This window comes from Tursiops truncatus, chromosome 14 (genome assembly GCF_011762595.2).
Source record: "Tursiops truncatus isolate mTurTru1 chromosome 14, mTurTru1.mat.Y, whole genome shotgun sequence".
NCBI classification, from domain to species: Eukaryota; Metazoa; Chordata; class Mammalia; order Artiodactyla; family Delphinidae; genus Tursiops; species Tursiops truncatus.
In genome coordinates, this window is record NC_047047.1 from 80,559,105 (window position 1) to 80,573,759 (window position 14,655).

General features: G+C 42.3%; 1 protein-coding gene and 1 pseudogene across 7 annotated transcripts in view; one reads left to right on the forward strand and one right to left on the reverse strand.

Moving 5' to 3' along the window:
- GREB1 (growth regulating estrogen receptor binding 1) overlaps positions 1-14,655 on the reverse strand; it is a 134,136-nt gene that overhangs the window by 118,198 nt on the left and 1,283 nt on the right. The gene's annotated exons all lie outside the window — the stretch shown is intronic.
- LOC109551105 (RNA-binding protein FXR1 pseudogene) lies at positions 9,597-11,123 on the forward strand (annotated as a pseudogene).

Sequence of the window (14,655 nt, forward strand, 5' to 3'; positions counted from 1 at the left end):
TGCACTCCTGGATATTTATACTATAGGAATTAAAACTTACGTTTACACAAAACCCTGTACACAAATGTCAACACCAGCTTTATTCATAATAGTCAAAAACCAGAAACAATTTTCATATTCTTCAACACGTTAATGGTTACACTGTGGCCCAGCCACAGCTTGGAATACAGCTCAACAATAAAAAGGAATGTTATTTTTTTGAATTTATTTTATTCAAGAATGGTTAATTTACAATGTTAATTTCTGCTGTACAGCAAAGTGATTTAGTTATACATATATATACATTCTTTTTCATATTCTTTTCCATTATGGTTTATCACAGGATATTGAATATAGTTCCCTGTGTTATATAGTAGGACACCTTGTTGTTTACCCATTCTATATATAACAATTTGCATCAACTAATCCCAAACTCCCAGTCCATCCCTCCCCCACCCCCCCTTCCCCTTGGCAATCACAAGTCTGTTCTCTATGTCTGTGAGTCTGTTTCATAGATAGATTCATTTGTGTCATATTTTAGATTCCACATATAAGTAATATCACATGGTATTTGTCTTTCTCTTTCTGACTTACTTCACTTAGTATGATAACCTCTAGGTCCATCCATGCATGTTGATGCAAATGGCATTATTTCATGCTTTTTTATGGCTGAGTAGTATTCCATTGTATATAAGTACCACATCTTCTTTATCCATTCATCTGCTAACAGGCATTTAGGTTGTTCCCATGTTTTGGCTAATGTGAATAGCACTGCTGTGAACATAGAGGTGCATGTATCTTTTTGAATTGTAGCTTTGTCCAGGTATATGCCCAGAAGTGGGATTGCTGGCTCACACGGCAGCTCTATTTTTAGCTTTTCTGAGGACCCTCCATACTGTTTTCCATAGTGATTGCACCAATTTAAAAGAAATGAATTATTAATACTCAAAAGAACTTAGATGAATCTCCAGGGAATTATGCTGGGGCGGGGTGTGGGGAGGGACAATCTCAGAAGATCACATTCTATATAATTCTCTTTATATAACATCCTTGAATCAACAAAATTATAGAACTAGAGGACAGAGCAGTGATTGCCAGGGGGCAGGGACAGGGGATGGCAGGAGTGAAAGGGAAGCAGCCATGTCTCCGCAAAAGCAGCATGAGGGATGGTTGTGGTGATGGAACAATTCTGTATCTTGACTGTATCAGTGTTGTGATATCGTACTATAGAGTTTCAAGATGTTACCCTTGGGAGAAACTGAGTAGAAGGCACATGAGAGCTCTGTATTATTTCTTACAACTGCATGTGAATCTATCAATACCTCAAAATTAAAATGTTAATTAAAAATAAATAATATCTCTCAGCATTTTTCAAAAGATAGTCTTGCTAGCAAGTTGCCATAACACTGCTACCTGAGCAGGAGAAAAAGCTCTTGTCCAGACCACCTGCTTTGTTAGTAAGACATTCGAGTGTGGCCACAGGCTGGAGAAGACGCACTGCTGCTTCTTACCATTGTCTCCACGTGAGAAATCTCTCTGGGAATTTGCAGGCTTTATCCAGTGTTAATGGGGATTAGAAGGGCACGTCCAAGGGCCCCGTCTGATTCTATTCATTTTCACCCGTGTAAATGAACCCAAATCCGTATAAAATCCCAACAAGGCACTTTTGTGCCCTACCATGATGATCCAATCATTTAAAGAAGACCCCATTGGCGACCCGAATCCCAGTCTGAGAGTTAAGAGCAGCGCAGTGGCCAGGGCTGGGTCTCAACAGAGCAAAGAGCAGGAGGTTGAGAAACCGGATTCCTGACAACGGTCGCAGCGGTAATTCCACCACAGGAGGAGTGAAAGGAGAGGGAAGCAGCACCCAGCATAAGGACAGACAGAGCTCTGCAGTCAGACACCAGGAGGCTTGAAATCCAGCTGGTTTTCCTCACCTGTAGAATGGGAGGTGAGGAAAACATCACAAGTCTCCTGCTAAAGTTAGATGAGAGGGTACACAGAGCACCTAACACAGGTTCACAGAGGTGCTCACAGAGGCCCGTGCCCTTCCTGCCCCCACTTGTCCAAAGTCCACAGCAGCAAAAATGCTGCTTACTCGAGAAAAAGCCCCTTACCCCAAGATTCAGGAGGCTTAGAGCCCAGGCTCCGGGCCCAGACTGCTTGTGTCCATGTTGTGTCTCTCCACCTCTTGGCGTGTGGCCTTGGACAAGCTCCTTAACGTCTCTGTGCCTCGGCTCCGCATCTGTAAAATGAGGGCGCCGATAACAGCACCCACCTCATAAGGCTGTTGTGAGGACTGAGTTACATTGTGAAATGCCTGGAAAAGTGCATGACCACAATTTTTTTAATGTGTCCTTTCAGGTAATATTCTGGTTAGAAGAAATAAGGAAATATCCTTTTTGGCCGAGCCGCATGGCTTGTAGGATCTTAGTTCCCCATCAGGAATTGAACCCGGGCCCTCGGCAGTGAAAGCGCCAAGTCCTAAGCACTGGACCGCCAGGGGACTCCCAGGACCATTCTTTTAGTGTGTGAAAAACATTTATGCGGTATGATGAAAGTATTAGGTTAAACCATTCGAAGTGGCCATTATACTATTTCGAGCTACAAAAATAGCAATCTCCTATGGTGCTTCCCAGCAGGTAATCCTCTGGGCGTCAGTTTACATAGCTGTAGAATGTGTATCACAGACTCTACATCCTGAGGCTGTGCTGAGGCTCAGGGATGATGTGAAATGCTGGCACGACGTAGGAGCTTCACAAACCACGGCAGCCAGTTGTGCGAAACTACCAACTGCTTCGCAGTTACGACGCTCAAAGAACACCGCTCACAGGCAGCAGCGCTAAAGAAAAATAAGTGAGATGAGCAGACGATGGTACAGGCCCAGTTCCCCATCAAGTGGATCCGTGTCACATGGGGGGAGCCTAGAGGTCACAGGATGACCCGGCATCATCACCGTAGGAACTGAGCAAGAGGTGTGGACAGCGGTGGGAAGTGAGCACCACTGTGTTAAGACCCAGAGACAGGATGTGGGTGATAATATCATCATCGTCATCACGATGGCGAGGAAGGGGAAGAAGTGGTGGGAGATGGGGAGGAGTAGTAATAGTAGCAGGAGAAGGAGGGGGAGGGGAAGGCGTTTGGGCTCTTTCTATGTAGAAGGCAACATTCTAACACCTGACATGTAACACGCTGAATTCTTGCCACTGCTCTACTAGGTGTTTATTATCACTGACCCCATTTTATAGATGAAGAAACAGACCTAGAGAAGATTAGGTCACTTGCCCAAGTATAGCCGAGTCCACATGTGACCCTGGGTCTGCATGACTCCAGATACCAGCTCTTAAGTACACTCTCATTAGCTTAACCACTCAGGTCACTGCCATGTAAACAGATGCAGGATCATCATCATCTAAAGGCAAGTCTGACTAAGGAAGCTGTGTCAGGATGGACTCCAGCTTTCTAGACCAAAGAGCCCTTCCAGTGGCCTCTTGCCAGGGCAGTGACAGAGCAGCTCCACAGAGCAGTGCTTCTTACCCTGCAGCATGCATAAGACTCCCTTGGAGGGCTTTTGAAATGCAGATGCATCAAAGATTCTAATTCATAAGGTCTGGGTGGGACCCAAGAATCCTGAAGGTATCTTAAAACGCTAAAGTCTTCGCAGTCTGTGTGGTAAGAAGTCGGGGGAAGTGGCTTGGTGTTGGGGTGCCCTCAGACCACACCCCACACACATACACAAGCCCATCTCATCAGCCTGGCTCTGTGCAGGCCTCACTCCCACTTTGGAGTCAGATAAAAATGGATTTTCCACCACTTGTTGCCCATGTAACCTTGAGCAAGTCCACTGGCTTTTCCACACCTTCATGTCCTCATGTCTACAATGGGTCCAACCCTCCACCTCACTGAGTAAGGATTAGTGATATGGCCCATGTAAGATAACCGAGCTTAGGTCAAAGTCTACCTGCTCCTTTCTCCTCTCATCTGCTGTCAATCAGATTCACTTCCTCTCTGTCCACAAACACACCAGCCCAAATACTACTTTTTCTAAACTTGTATCATGTCTGTAGCCATTAGTAAGGATAGCAGCAATACTTCATATGTCTATAGTTTACAAACTACCCCTTGAAAGCAAGGTCCGCACTGCCCCTGGGTGTCCCTTGCCACACCTAATGCAATACGATGTACAATGACACAGTGAGCATTTAATATGGAGTTATTGATCAAGCACACTGACTGAATTTGCTCTCAAACTAACATTTTGGGAAGACAATTTAAACTTCAGAGATGTGAGCTCATAGTAGTTCTGGTTTTCTGTTCAACCAAGAATCTCTCTCCTCTACTCGCATCTAAGAGATGCTGTGAACAGCCATGAATGAACAGAAGAAAGATTGTAATTAGAAGATGAAAGTAAAATCAAGCCAGCGTCCTGGATACAGTCAGGCAAAGGTATCTTAGAGCTACAGAAATCATAATGCCTAATTCTCTGGACAAAACCAACAAATATCTTAGCAAAAGAGAGGGCCAAATGAAGATTTTCTTTTAGGCTAACACCCCATAAAAGCCTGTGAAAAAATGCAGGTTCTCAGAAAGAAACAGGGAAGATGATAGAAAGGATAAAGGCAGAATGTTTATCCTGAGATATGGCTGTTACTCTGACCAGCCCTGGGGTCAGGGCTAAGAGAAGGGAGACTGAATGACAGACAAATGAAAAGTACAAGTAGGAATTAATTTGAAACAGATGACAGTTTGGACAGGTGACAGAATGGACAGAGACTTTTTGCGTGGGGCTAAGATTTGGCTTCACAGTTGTATAGCTTTGTGGTCAGACAGATGTGCCTTCACATCTGGTACAGCATCTCACCTCTACATGACCTGGATCAAGTTCCTGAACTTCTCTGGACTTTGCTTTTCCCACATATAAAATGGAAATGATAATAGCTACACCTCATAGGTGCTATCAGTCCAACTCAGAACCTGGCCAGAACAGCCATGAAATGTTAGTTCCCATTGCCTTTACTCCACTCAAAATCATAAGAGAGGAGGAACTGGGTTTTACTTCCATGTACCTAACTAAATAACTGCAAAGTTATATTCCTATCACAACTGAAAAAATTTACACTACTGAAATGAAAACTCTGTGAAACTCTTACAATGTGAAAATACAACCAAACTCAGTGGAGCCTATAATGAAGGTCACTAACTTTGCAGGACCCTGTTATTCAAATGCCTTCAAGTAGTTAAATGGTATTTAATTTTTAAATCTTACTAGATGCGCCAGAATTAGCTACTCAAATCTGTTCCCAGGTTTCCTCTTTGGGCTTCCATTTTCTTATTTCTAACCCCTGACTCACAGGCTCACCCTTGGGTGGCAAAACTGCAAAAGCAATGCAATAGAATGGCCACCTGCAGAATCACCTTCAGAGTGAATGTGGGTGAAGAGAAAGGCACAGAAATGCACACAGATCATCCCTCACTACCTAGGAGATAGAGTTTGAGGATCAGGTCCCACTTTTGCGATTGACCAGTTCTGTGACACCTTCTCAATCTAAAACATGGGAATGATGGACTCCAAAGAGCAAGGAAGCCCTAGTAAATCCAAGGTCCAGATGGGTCTCGTGATATATTACTCCTAAATTGAGTCACATTCAAGTCTAACAGAAGACAAGAATGTCAGCAGGAAGCAGAGGCACAGGAAATGAACAGAATCCTTTGTCAAGCCAGAAGCAGAGAGGGCCAAACGGAATCCTTTGTAAAGGGTGGTCTATACGTGTGCCCTCAACATCAAAATAAACCAGGACATTTAAGAAATGTGTGAATAATGGTGGTAGATCTTATTAGCATGGCAGGGAATTCATCTGATGGCTCAAATCCAGAAGAACTTGCCCTCTGAAGGACTTAGCAATTTTTGTGTGCTGTTTCCAGTCCAGAACTGTCTACCAACAACCCACAAACACCTACAGGTAAGTACCCTGTCATGTGTTGCCCTGGGGTTGCACGGGGGTATACACACTCAGTCTCCCTGCCAGGTACAAAAAAGATTACCGACAATAATGGTGTCACCTATGTGTGCTCCAGCCTCACACACTTCAGAAGAAGAGTCTCGTTCCTCCTCTAAACCCCCCAAACCAGTGCTGGGAGCCCCTGTGTGCTCTTGCAAACCAACCCTAAAACTGCAGGCTCCAAAACTGAGAATGCTCACCTAAGGGGGCAATCTTTGGAGTGTGCCATAGACCGAAGACTTGTGTCCCCCCAAAGTTCGTATGTTGAAGCCCTAACTCCCAGTGTGTTGTAAGTGAGGTCATAAGGGTGGGGCCCTGATCAACAGAGTTAATGTCCTTATTACAAGAGACAGTAGAAGGCTCCGTCTCTCTTTCTCTTTCTCTCTCTCTCTCCCTCTCTCCACACTCCTATGGGAGGAGGTGAGGAATGGCCATGTGAGGATACAGCAAGAATGTGGCCACCTGCAAGCCAGGAAGAGAGCTTTTCACCAGAAACCAAATCAACCAGAAACTTGATCTTGAATTTCTAGCCTCCAGAATTGTGAGAAATAAATTTCTGCTGCTTAAGCTGCTTGGTCTATGGTATTTTGTTATGACAGCCCAAGCTAATACAGGGCAGTGCAAGAAGGCAATATTGGATCTTTCTTATTATGCATCTTACTTTAAAAATCATAAATACTTTAAGCCTTGGTAATGGATCGACCCTGGCACTCCCCACCCCCAATGCATGTGTCACATAGGGTAGGAAAGGTATCAGGAGGAAAGAGTGGGCATCTCACAGCTCAGAGGGGTTAGCAGGAATGCCCACACCTGTCTGCTTGGTCTCCATGGATTGTAACATATTACAGCTTATAGATGGCCAGACTGTGATCTTAGATAACAGAATCTTTACCACATTTTCTATGAAAATGAAAATCACTTACAGCACAGAGGTTCACTGCCAATCTTACCGCTAGAATGTAAGTTCCAGGAGGGCAGGAATTGCCTGATTTGTTCACTGCTGTATCTCCAGCACTTAGACAAGTACTTGGCACATGGTACATACTCAATAGATAGGTATGTATTAAATAAATGATGCTAAAACTCGTGTTACCTTTACAGACCATGATGTCTGCAGCTGTTTAAATTTTGGAAACAACTTTCTAACCTCGTTTTTAATTTTTACAAATGAAGGTATCAATGAGCTTTTATTTTGTTAAAATACAAAATTTCAAAATTTACCAATAAGCTCATGTCAGGGAACAGATATTTAGGCGATTCTCATAAAATACTTTTTACGTGGTAGATGCCCAAGGATTGCGGTGGCTCTAATAATTATTATTATTTGGCTAACTCTTATGCCTGAAAGCACTGGAATGCAAGGTAGTTACCAACCAATGAAATAGTCGTATTAGCACGAGCTCCTTGTTTTACTCTTTTCTTGTATTGCCTTCCATACTTCTCCCCAGAGGCCAAGATACTGCTAAGCACATAATAGATACTTTTATGTGACAAATATAAAACTAACTGAACTTTTGGCTCAAATTCTCCTACATTGTAGTCAAGACCTCAAAATAGAACCCTTAATTGTTCTCTAATTGTTTCTAGCAGTATTAGGCTTGGCTCTGTCCAGAGTTCTGTAAGTTCCCTAAAGAACAAAGCTCATTCATTCCTCAAATATTTACTAAACACATACTATTGACCAGCCATTGTCCTGGGTGCCGGGGCAGGACGGTGAGTAAAGCAGACTTGACCCTTCACAGCACTTACCATGTGCCACGGGGGAGATAAGCCATCAAACAAATAAATATGTAATGACAAATGTGGTGTGTCCCATGAAGTGGTTCTCGACCTTTTCTTTTTTTTGTTTTTAATGAAAATTGCCTACATATACTTCAGTTCAGAAACATTTTATCTAATCATTTCTTTCCCAAATCTTTTTGAGTCAAGAACTGTAACTATCAATCAGAGTTCCTGATCAACAAAAGATCTCACAGTCACTCCACCATTGGTCTCATTCTGCACAAAGGGAAGAACCTGACATTGTACTGACTTATCGAACTCGATGATGGGTAAATGCACAATTTCCAGTAGGATTTCCTTTTTTTTTAAAATTTATTTATTTTTTGGCTGTGTCGGGTCTTATTTGCGGCACGCGGGATCTTCATTGCAGCATGAGGGCTTCTCTCTAGTTGTGGCGTGTGGGTTTTCTCTCTCTAGTTGTGGCGCGCAGGCTCCAGGGCGCACGGGCTCTACAGTTTGCAGCGCGTGAGCTCAGTACTTGTGGCATGCGGGCTTAGTTGCCCTGCCACACATAGGATCTTAGTTCCCTGACCAGGGATCGAACCGTTGTCCCCTGAATTGTAAGGCGGATTCTTTACCACTGGACCACCAAGGAAGTCCCCTGTTCGTTTTTTTTTTTTTTAAGAGCTTATAGACCTCTTGTCTACTTTCACAGATTAGTGGTTCTCAAGCTTGACTGTTCATCAGAATCACCTGGAGGGCTTATTAAACCACAAATTATTGGCAAATCTACCCCTTCCCAGAGCTTCTGAGTAGGGCTGGGTATGGGGCCTGAGAATCTGCATTTTGTGCAAGGTCCCTGGTGCTGCCGAAGCTGCTGGCCCAGCAACAACAATTTGAGAACTACCACACTAGACTACAAGGCAGACCTGAGCTGGAACAAAGTACAAGTTGGAAGGAAGCTCATGGATTACCTAGGCCAAGCTCCTCAGGTGACAGATAGGTGAGCCAGAGAGCCAACCTGCTCAAGGTCAAGGCAGAACAAGGTAGGCAGGTCACTGGCATGTCTGTTACACAGCTTCCCAGCAAGCCCACCTTCCTGAAAACATGCCCTTTTCGGTGGATTCGGAGGTAAACTCATCATCAAAAATCCAAGGGTATGAAATGCTGTAATGTCTTGGATTTACTTCAGGGTAATCCAGGAGGGTTGCAGGGCGGGGAGGGAGGAGGAAGAAGAGGCAAAATTGATAGTGTTCACAGTTGTTGAACTGGATGAGATCACACAGAAGCTCAGCATATGACCTTTCCACTTTTGTAGACGTTTGAAGTTTTCCACTATGAAAGGGTAATGGGAGTCAGTTAGATCAAGATTTGTCATTGCACATCTCTGAGAGGACCTGGGTTCCCACACAGCCCCTGAAATATACTCCCCCCTGCCCACCAAAGGAATATTTTGAACATCTGTGACATGCCAAGTCTTGGCTGGCCACTAGAGGGAGTCAAACAAAATTAAGGCACAAATTGCTGTCCTCAAGAAGCCCATAATTTGGTGGTGTAAAGAAAATGCAAATTATTGTGTTACAGAGACAAATAAATGGCATAAAAGATAATGAAGAAGGGGCTAAGAGACTGAGAGGGCTAAGGCAAGGCTGCATCTTTTCCCACTGTATATCCTTGAAGTAAAACTTTTTGTGCCGTTTTCTAAGGGTGGTCAAGTTTCAGAAATGTGTATTAGCATCAATCAGTGATGTTTTATCAAAGTGAAAAGAACATCAAAAGCACAAATAAAAGGAAAAGGCCAAGAGTCTGCTAGGGTAATAGTTAAATTATAATTTATCCACACAAGAGAACACAAAATTGTAATTTAAAATGACAATATCGCTTTGCAGTTCCAACATGGCGGAGGTGACGGTGGAGATTCTCGGCTCCAACGGGGCTTTCGACAAGGGATTATCAAAGATGTTCATGAAGACTCCCTCACAGTTGTTGTTTTTTTTTTTTAAGACGTTGGGGGTAGGAGTTTATTAATTATTTTTTTGCTGTGTTGGGTCTTCGTTTCTGTGCGAGGGCTTTCTCTAGTTGCGGCGAGCGGGGGCCACTCATCATCGCAGTGCGTGGGCCTCTTACTATTGCGGCCTCTCTTGCTGCGGAGCACAGGCTCCAGACGCACAGGCTCAGTAGTTGTGGCTCACGGGCCTAGTTGCCCCGCGGCATGTGGGATCCTCCCGGACCAGGACTCGAACCCGTGTCCTCTGCATTAGCGGGCAGATTCTCAGCCACTGCGCCACCAGGGAAGCCCTCACAGTTGTTTTTGAGAACAACTGGCAACCGGAACGCCAGGTTCCATTTAATGAAGTTAGATTACCACAACCACCTGATATAAAAAAAAGAAATTATTGAGGTTTCCCTGGTGGCGCAGTGGTTGAGAGTCCGCCTGCCGATGCAGGGGACACGGGTTCGTGCCCCGGTCCGGGAAGATCCCACATGCCGCGGAGCGGCTGGGCCCGTGAGCCATGGCCGCTGAGCCTGCGCGTCTGGAGCCTGTGCTCCACAACGGGAGGGGCCACAGCAGTGAGAGGCCCGCGTACCGCAAAAAAAATAATAAATAAATAAATTAGTGAAGGAGATGAAGCACAGGTGTATTCAAGAGCAAATGATCAAGAACCATGCGGATGGTGGTTGGCTAAACTTCGAATGATGAAAGGAGGATTTTATGTCATTCAATATGCTGCTTGCAATGCCACTTACAATGAAATGGTCCCATTGGAATGACTTCGGCCTGTCAATTAAAATAAAACTGTCCAAAAAAATACCTTCTTTAAATGCACAGTGGATGTTCCTGAGGATTTGAGAGAGACGTGCGCTAGTGAAAATGCACATAAAGATTTTAAGAAAGCAGTAGGAGCAGGCAGAAACTTTTACCATCCAGAAACCACACAGCTAATGATACTGTCTGCCGGTGAAGCAACCGTGAAGAGGGTAAACATTCTGAGTGACGTGCATTTGCGAGGTATTCGTACGAAGTTGATGCTTATGTCTAGAAATGAAGAGGCCACTAAGCATTTAGAATGCACAAAACAACTTGCAGCAGCTTTTCATGCGGAATTTGTTGTGAGAGGACATTGGATGGGCCTGCCAACAGGAACACACGGCAGTAACATACAGCAAGCTAGAAAGGTTCCTGGAGTTACAGCTATTGAGCTGGATGAAGATACTGGAACATTTAAAATCTACGGAGAGAGTGCTGATGCTGTAAAAAGGGCTAGAGGTTTTTTGGAATTTGTGGAAGATTTTATTCAGGTTCCGAGGAATCTTGTTGCAGCGTCAAGGATGGAGTTGCTCCTTGAGCTTCACTGTGCTAACATGAAGGTTGCTTTTATGTGCTGCTGCTACGGCTGCTCAGAGAAGACATACATCCTGTGAATTCCCAGTCCTACTCCTCTGCGTTTTTCTTTTTACCTGTTCAGTTGCTGCTGCTTTTAAATTTAGGGTTACTGGGCAAGGAGGTTTGAAAATCCTCTAATAGTGTCTGCTGTATTGACCGGCTTATTGTTGCCATTGTTCCCTTATTTATTCCCCTCCCCCCCTTATTTATTCTTCACTGGGAACTGTTCTCTCAAGCATGCAATAGAAGAAACTTACATTTTAACCTCTTTCAACCAAAATTAATTTATTGTGGAAATAGATTGCTGATATAGTATAAAATTTTAATTAACTGAGGATTTGGACTTAACAAATAAGATGTTGCTGTTAACTTAGGACACATCTATTCCATATAGTGATAGTTACCTGAACATCTACTTCTGTTACCAGGTAACACGACCCAGTATTGCTTTGTTACTTTATGGGCGTATGTTAGCTTTATAACAAGTGAGTTCCTAAGGGGAAGAGCATCTTCATGTCCTCCTTTTACTTTCTTCTCTAATTACTGGACACTCAATAACTGCTATTTGACAGACTCACAAGTTAAGTGTGGACAAGGTAAATAATTTGAATTTTATGTCATTTTACAGCAGTTCATATCTAGGAAGACAGCAAACCATATACATGTTGTATGTAGTTGTACAGTTCTGCAGTACTTTAAAAACTTACAGGTGTAAAATGTAATACTTGTTAAATGTCAACTTTTTATTTTGGTGAAGAGAATATTCATTTTAAAAGAATCTTCAAGTCACAGGTGTCTTTTGAACAAATAGGAACTTGAAAATAAAAGCCAAATTGATGACTTTGTTAGTTGTTTGAATAATAATATATGTAACATGTCATAAATGTAAACAAATTGATGCGATTAATGCCAAAATAAAAGTTTTCTTTTTGCCTTCAAAAAAAAAACCCAACAAAATAGTAAGTATATTCATAATACAACTTTTATATTTAAAAGATACAAAATGACATATATTTTATATATATATAATTTTGGCCAATGTTTAGAAGCATATAGAACTTAATTTTAAGACCAGAACATGCCAAAGTATTAACAGTAATTATATCTGGATCATAGATTTCCAGTTTTCCTTCTTTTTTTTTTAACTCTTCTGCAGGTTTTTAAATTTTATGTCACAGATATAACTTCTACAACAGTCTTCCTCATTCTGTTGTTTTTGTTTTTAAGGGCAATTAGCTTTAAAGTACTATAATTTATCTGTATATTCAGAAACTGAACCAAAAAGACAAGCGTGCCCATTAAGCAGTGTACAAACTGCAGAGATTAACCGGAATCCTTTGAAGGGATTAGAGGTCTACGGACCCTCTGCAATGGCCAGATCAGAGCTCCATGAGCTGCCCTCCGCCAGCCCCAATGGTCAGTTACTCCCACAAAAGCCCTAGAGGCTTCCTAGGGGAAACAGAACAGAACCGCTGAAGCATGCTGGACAGGGAAATGTCGATTATTAAAAGCAAGCTCCCTTGACCCACTTAATGCATGAAGGGTCCATATCACAGCCTTTGTTTAAATGTCCTGGTCCCGCTCATTTCTGAGCACTGTGCTTGGGCATGGCACGGGGTGCAGGGGGTCTGCCTCTCTAAGTTATAGTCTATCTTCTTTTCATTCTGAATGAATGAACCTTTTATTAGCTCTCCTTTGAGATTGCCTCCGAACACTCTGGAATCACTAAGTAATTCAAATGTTGAATCCACAAACTAGACACGATTTTCTTAAAATGGGGTTTTCTGACATCAAATAAAACGGTAGTAGCAGCATGAACATCTGTAATGCCACAGGAGCTCAGTCACTTGCTTACCAAATGAACCAACTTTATACTAAGCATAGAAACCTTTAGACAGGCTCTACATTATAAACTCTCCTATTAAAAATGACAAGACAAAAATACAGATATTAAAGTGTAGCTTCAAATTACCCACCCACTAAAAGATTACACGTATTGGTGCAAGTGGCTACTTTCACGGATTAAAAACATCTTAAACCACAAATAAGCCATTTGTTAATCAATAACAAGAAAGGCTAGGATGGAATTTCAACTTCAACCTGAACTTACTTCTTATTCTTTAAAGAATACTTGTTCCAGAAAACACTAATTCTAAAAGATACACGCACCCAATGTTCATAGCAGCATTAGTTACAATAGCCAAGACATGGAAGCAACCTAAGTGTCCATCCACAGATGAACAGATAAAGAAGATGTGGTATACACACACACACACACACACACACACACACACAATGGAGTACTACTCATCCGTAAAAAAGAATGAAATTTTGCCATTTGCAGTAACATGGATGGACTTGGAGGGTGTTACGCTAAGTGAAATAAGTCAGACAGAGAAAGACAAATACTGTATGATATCAGTTATATGTGGACTCTAAAAAAAATACAACAAACTAGTGAACATAACAAACAAGAAGCAGACTCGCAGATATAGAGAACAAACTAGTGGTTACCAGTGGGGAGAGTCGTGGGGGGAGGGGCACAATAGGGGTAGGGGATTAAGAGATACAAACTATTAGGTATAAAATAAGCTACAAGGATATATTGTACAACTCAGGGAATATACCCAATATTTTATAATAACTATAAATGAAGTATAACCTTTAAAAATTATGAATCAACACATTGTACACCTGTAACTTATATAATATTGTACATCAACTATACTTAAATTAAAAAAAAAAAAAATTGCTCCAGAATGAACAGCAGACCACCTCATCCACTGCTGTGGGGATGGAAAATTTCACAGATCACAATGCAAACTTTAAATGAACCAGATTTCAGTATGAACAGACTTGTAGAAACATCTCCTCACCTGTGTTTCATTTCATTGTTTCACATTTTTAATCTGATTTTTGTTTCCTAGAAACAAACTTTCCTGAGCAAACCCAGAAACAGTACTCTCGAAGCAATGGATTGCATATAAGGAATTCTTCAAATCTGCCCGGAGATTTAAGACATTCTAAGACAGGGGTAGGAGTCTAATTGGCCTTTAAAACTTCCAGGAGTGTTTTCCTACAAAGTGCTGCAAACCCCGTGACATTAAAACAACGCTTTAGGTAAGATGAAGTTCAGAACCGTCCCAGACCTCCACCTTTCCCCATGTCTAACACGCAGTGTTAATCGGAGAAATTAAAATGCTCTCGCTAGGAATAAAAGTTTTTATCAAGTTAAAATGCACATATTGTTTAAAAGAGATACTAAAAAAATCTTCCAAGTCCTGAGTAACACTTACCTCTATAATAAAACTTTCTTAAAGAAAAGCTTCAGTATACAGATTAAGTAGTTCCTCTTTTTTTTTTTTTTTGGCTGGTCTTCATGACCAGGGATCAAAAGAGGCTTGACAGCAAAATGGCCCAAGAGCCTTCTCCATGAATGGCCATCATCGCCTCCACCCCGCCTGGCGCCCTGGCGGCCACACACACACACACACACACACACACACACACACACGCACCTTCTTGGACTTCAGGGAAGCAGCCTTTGTTCCCAAGACCCAAAACTGGGAT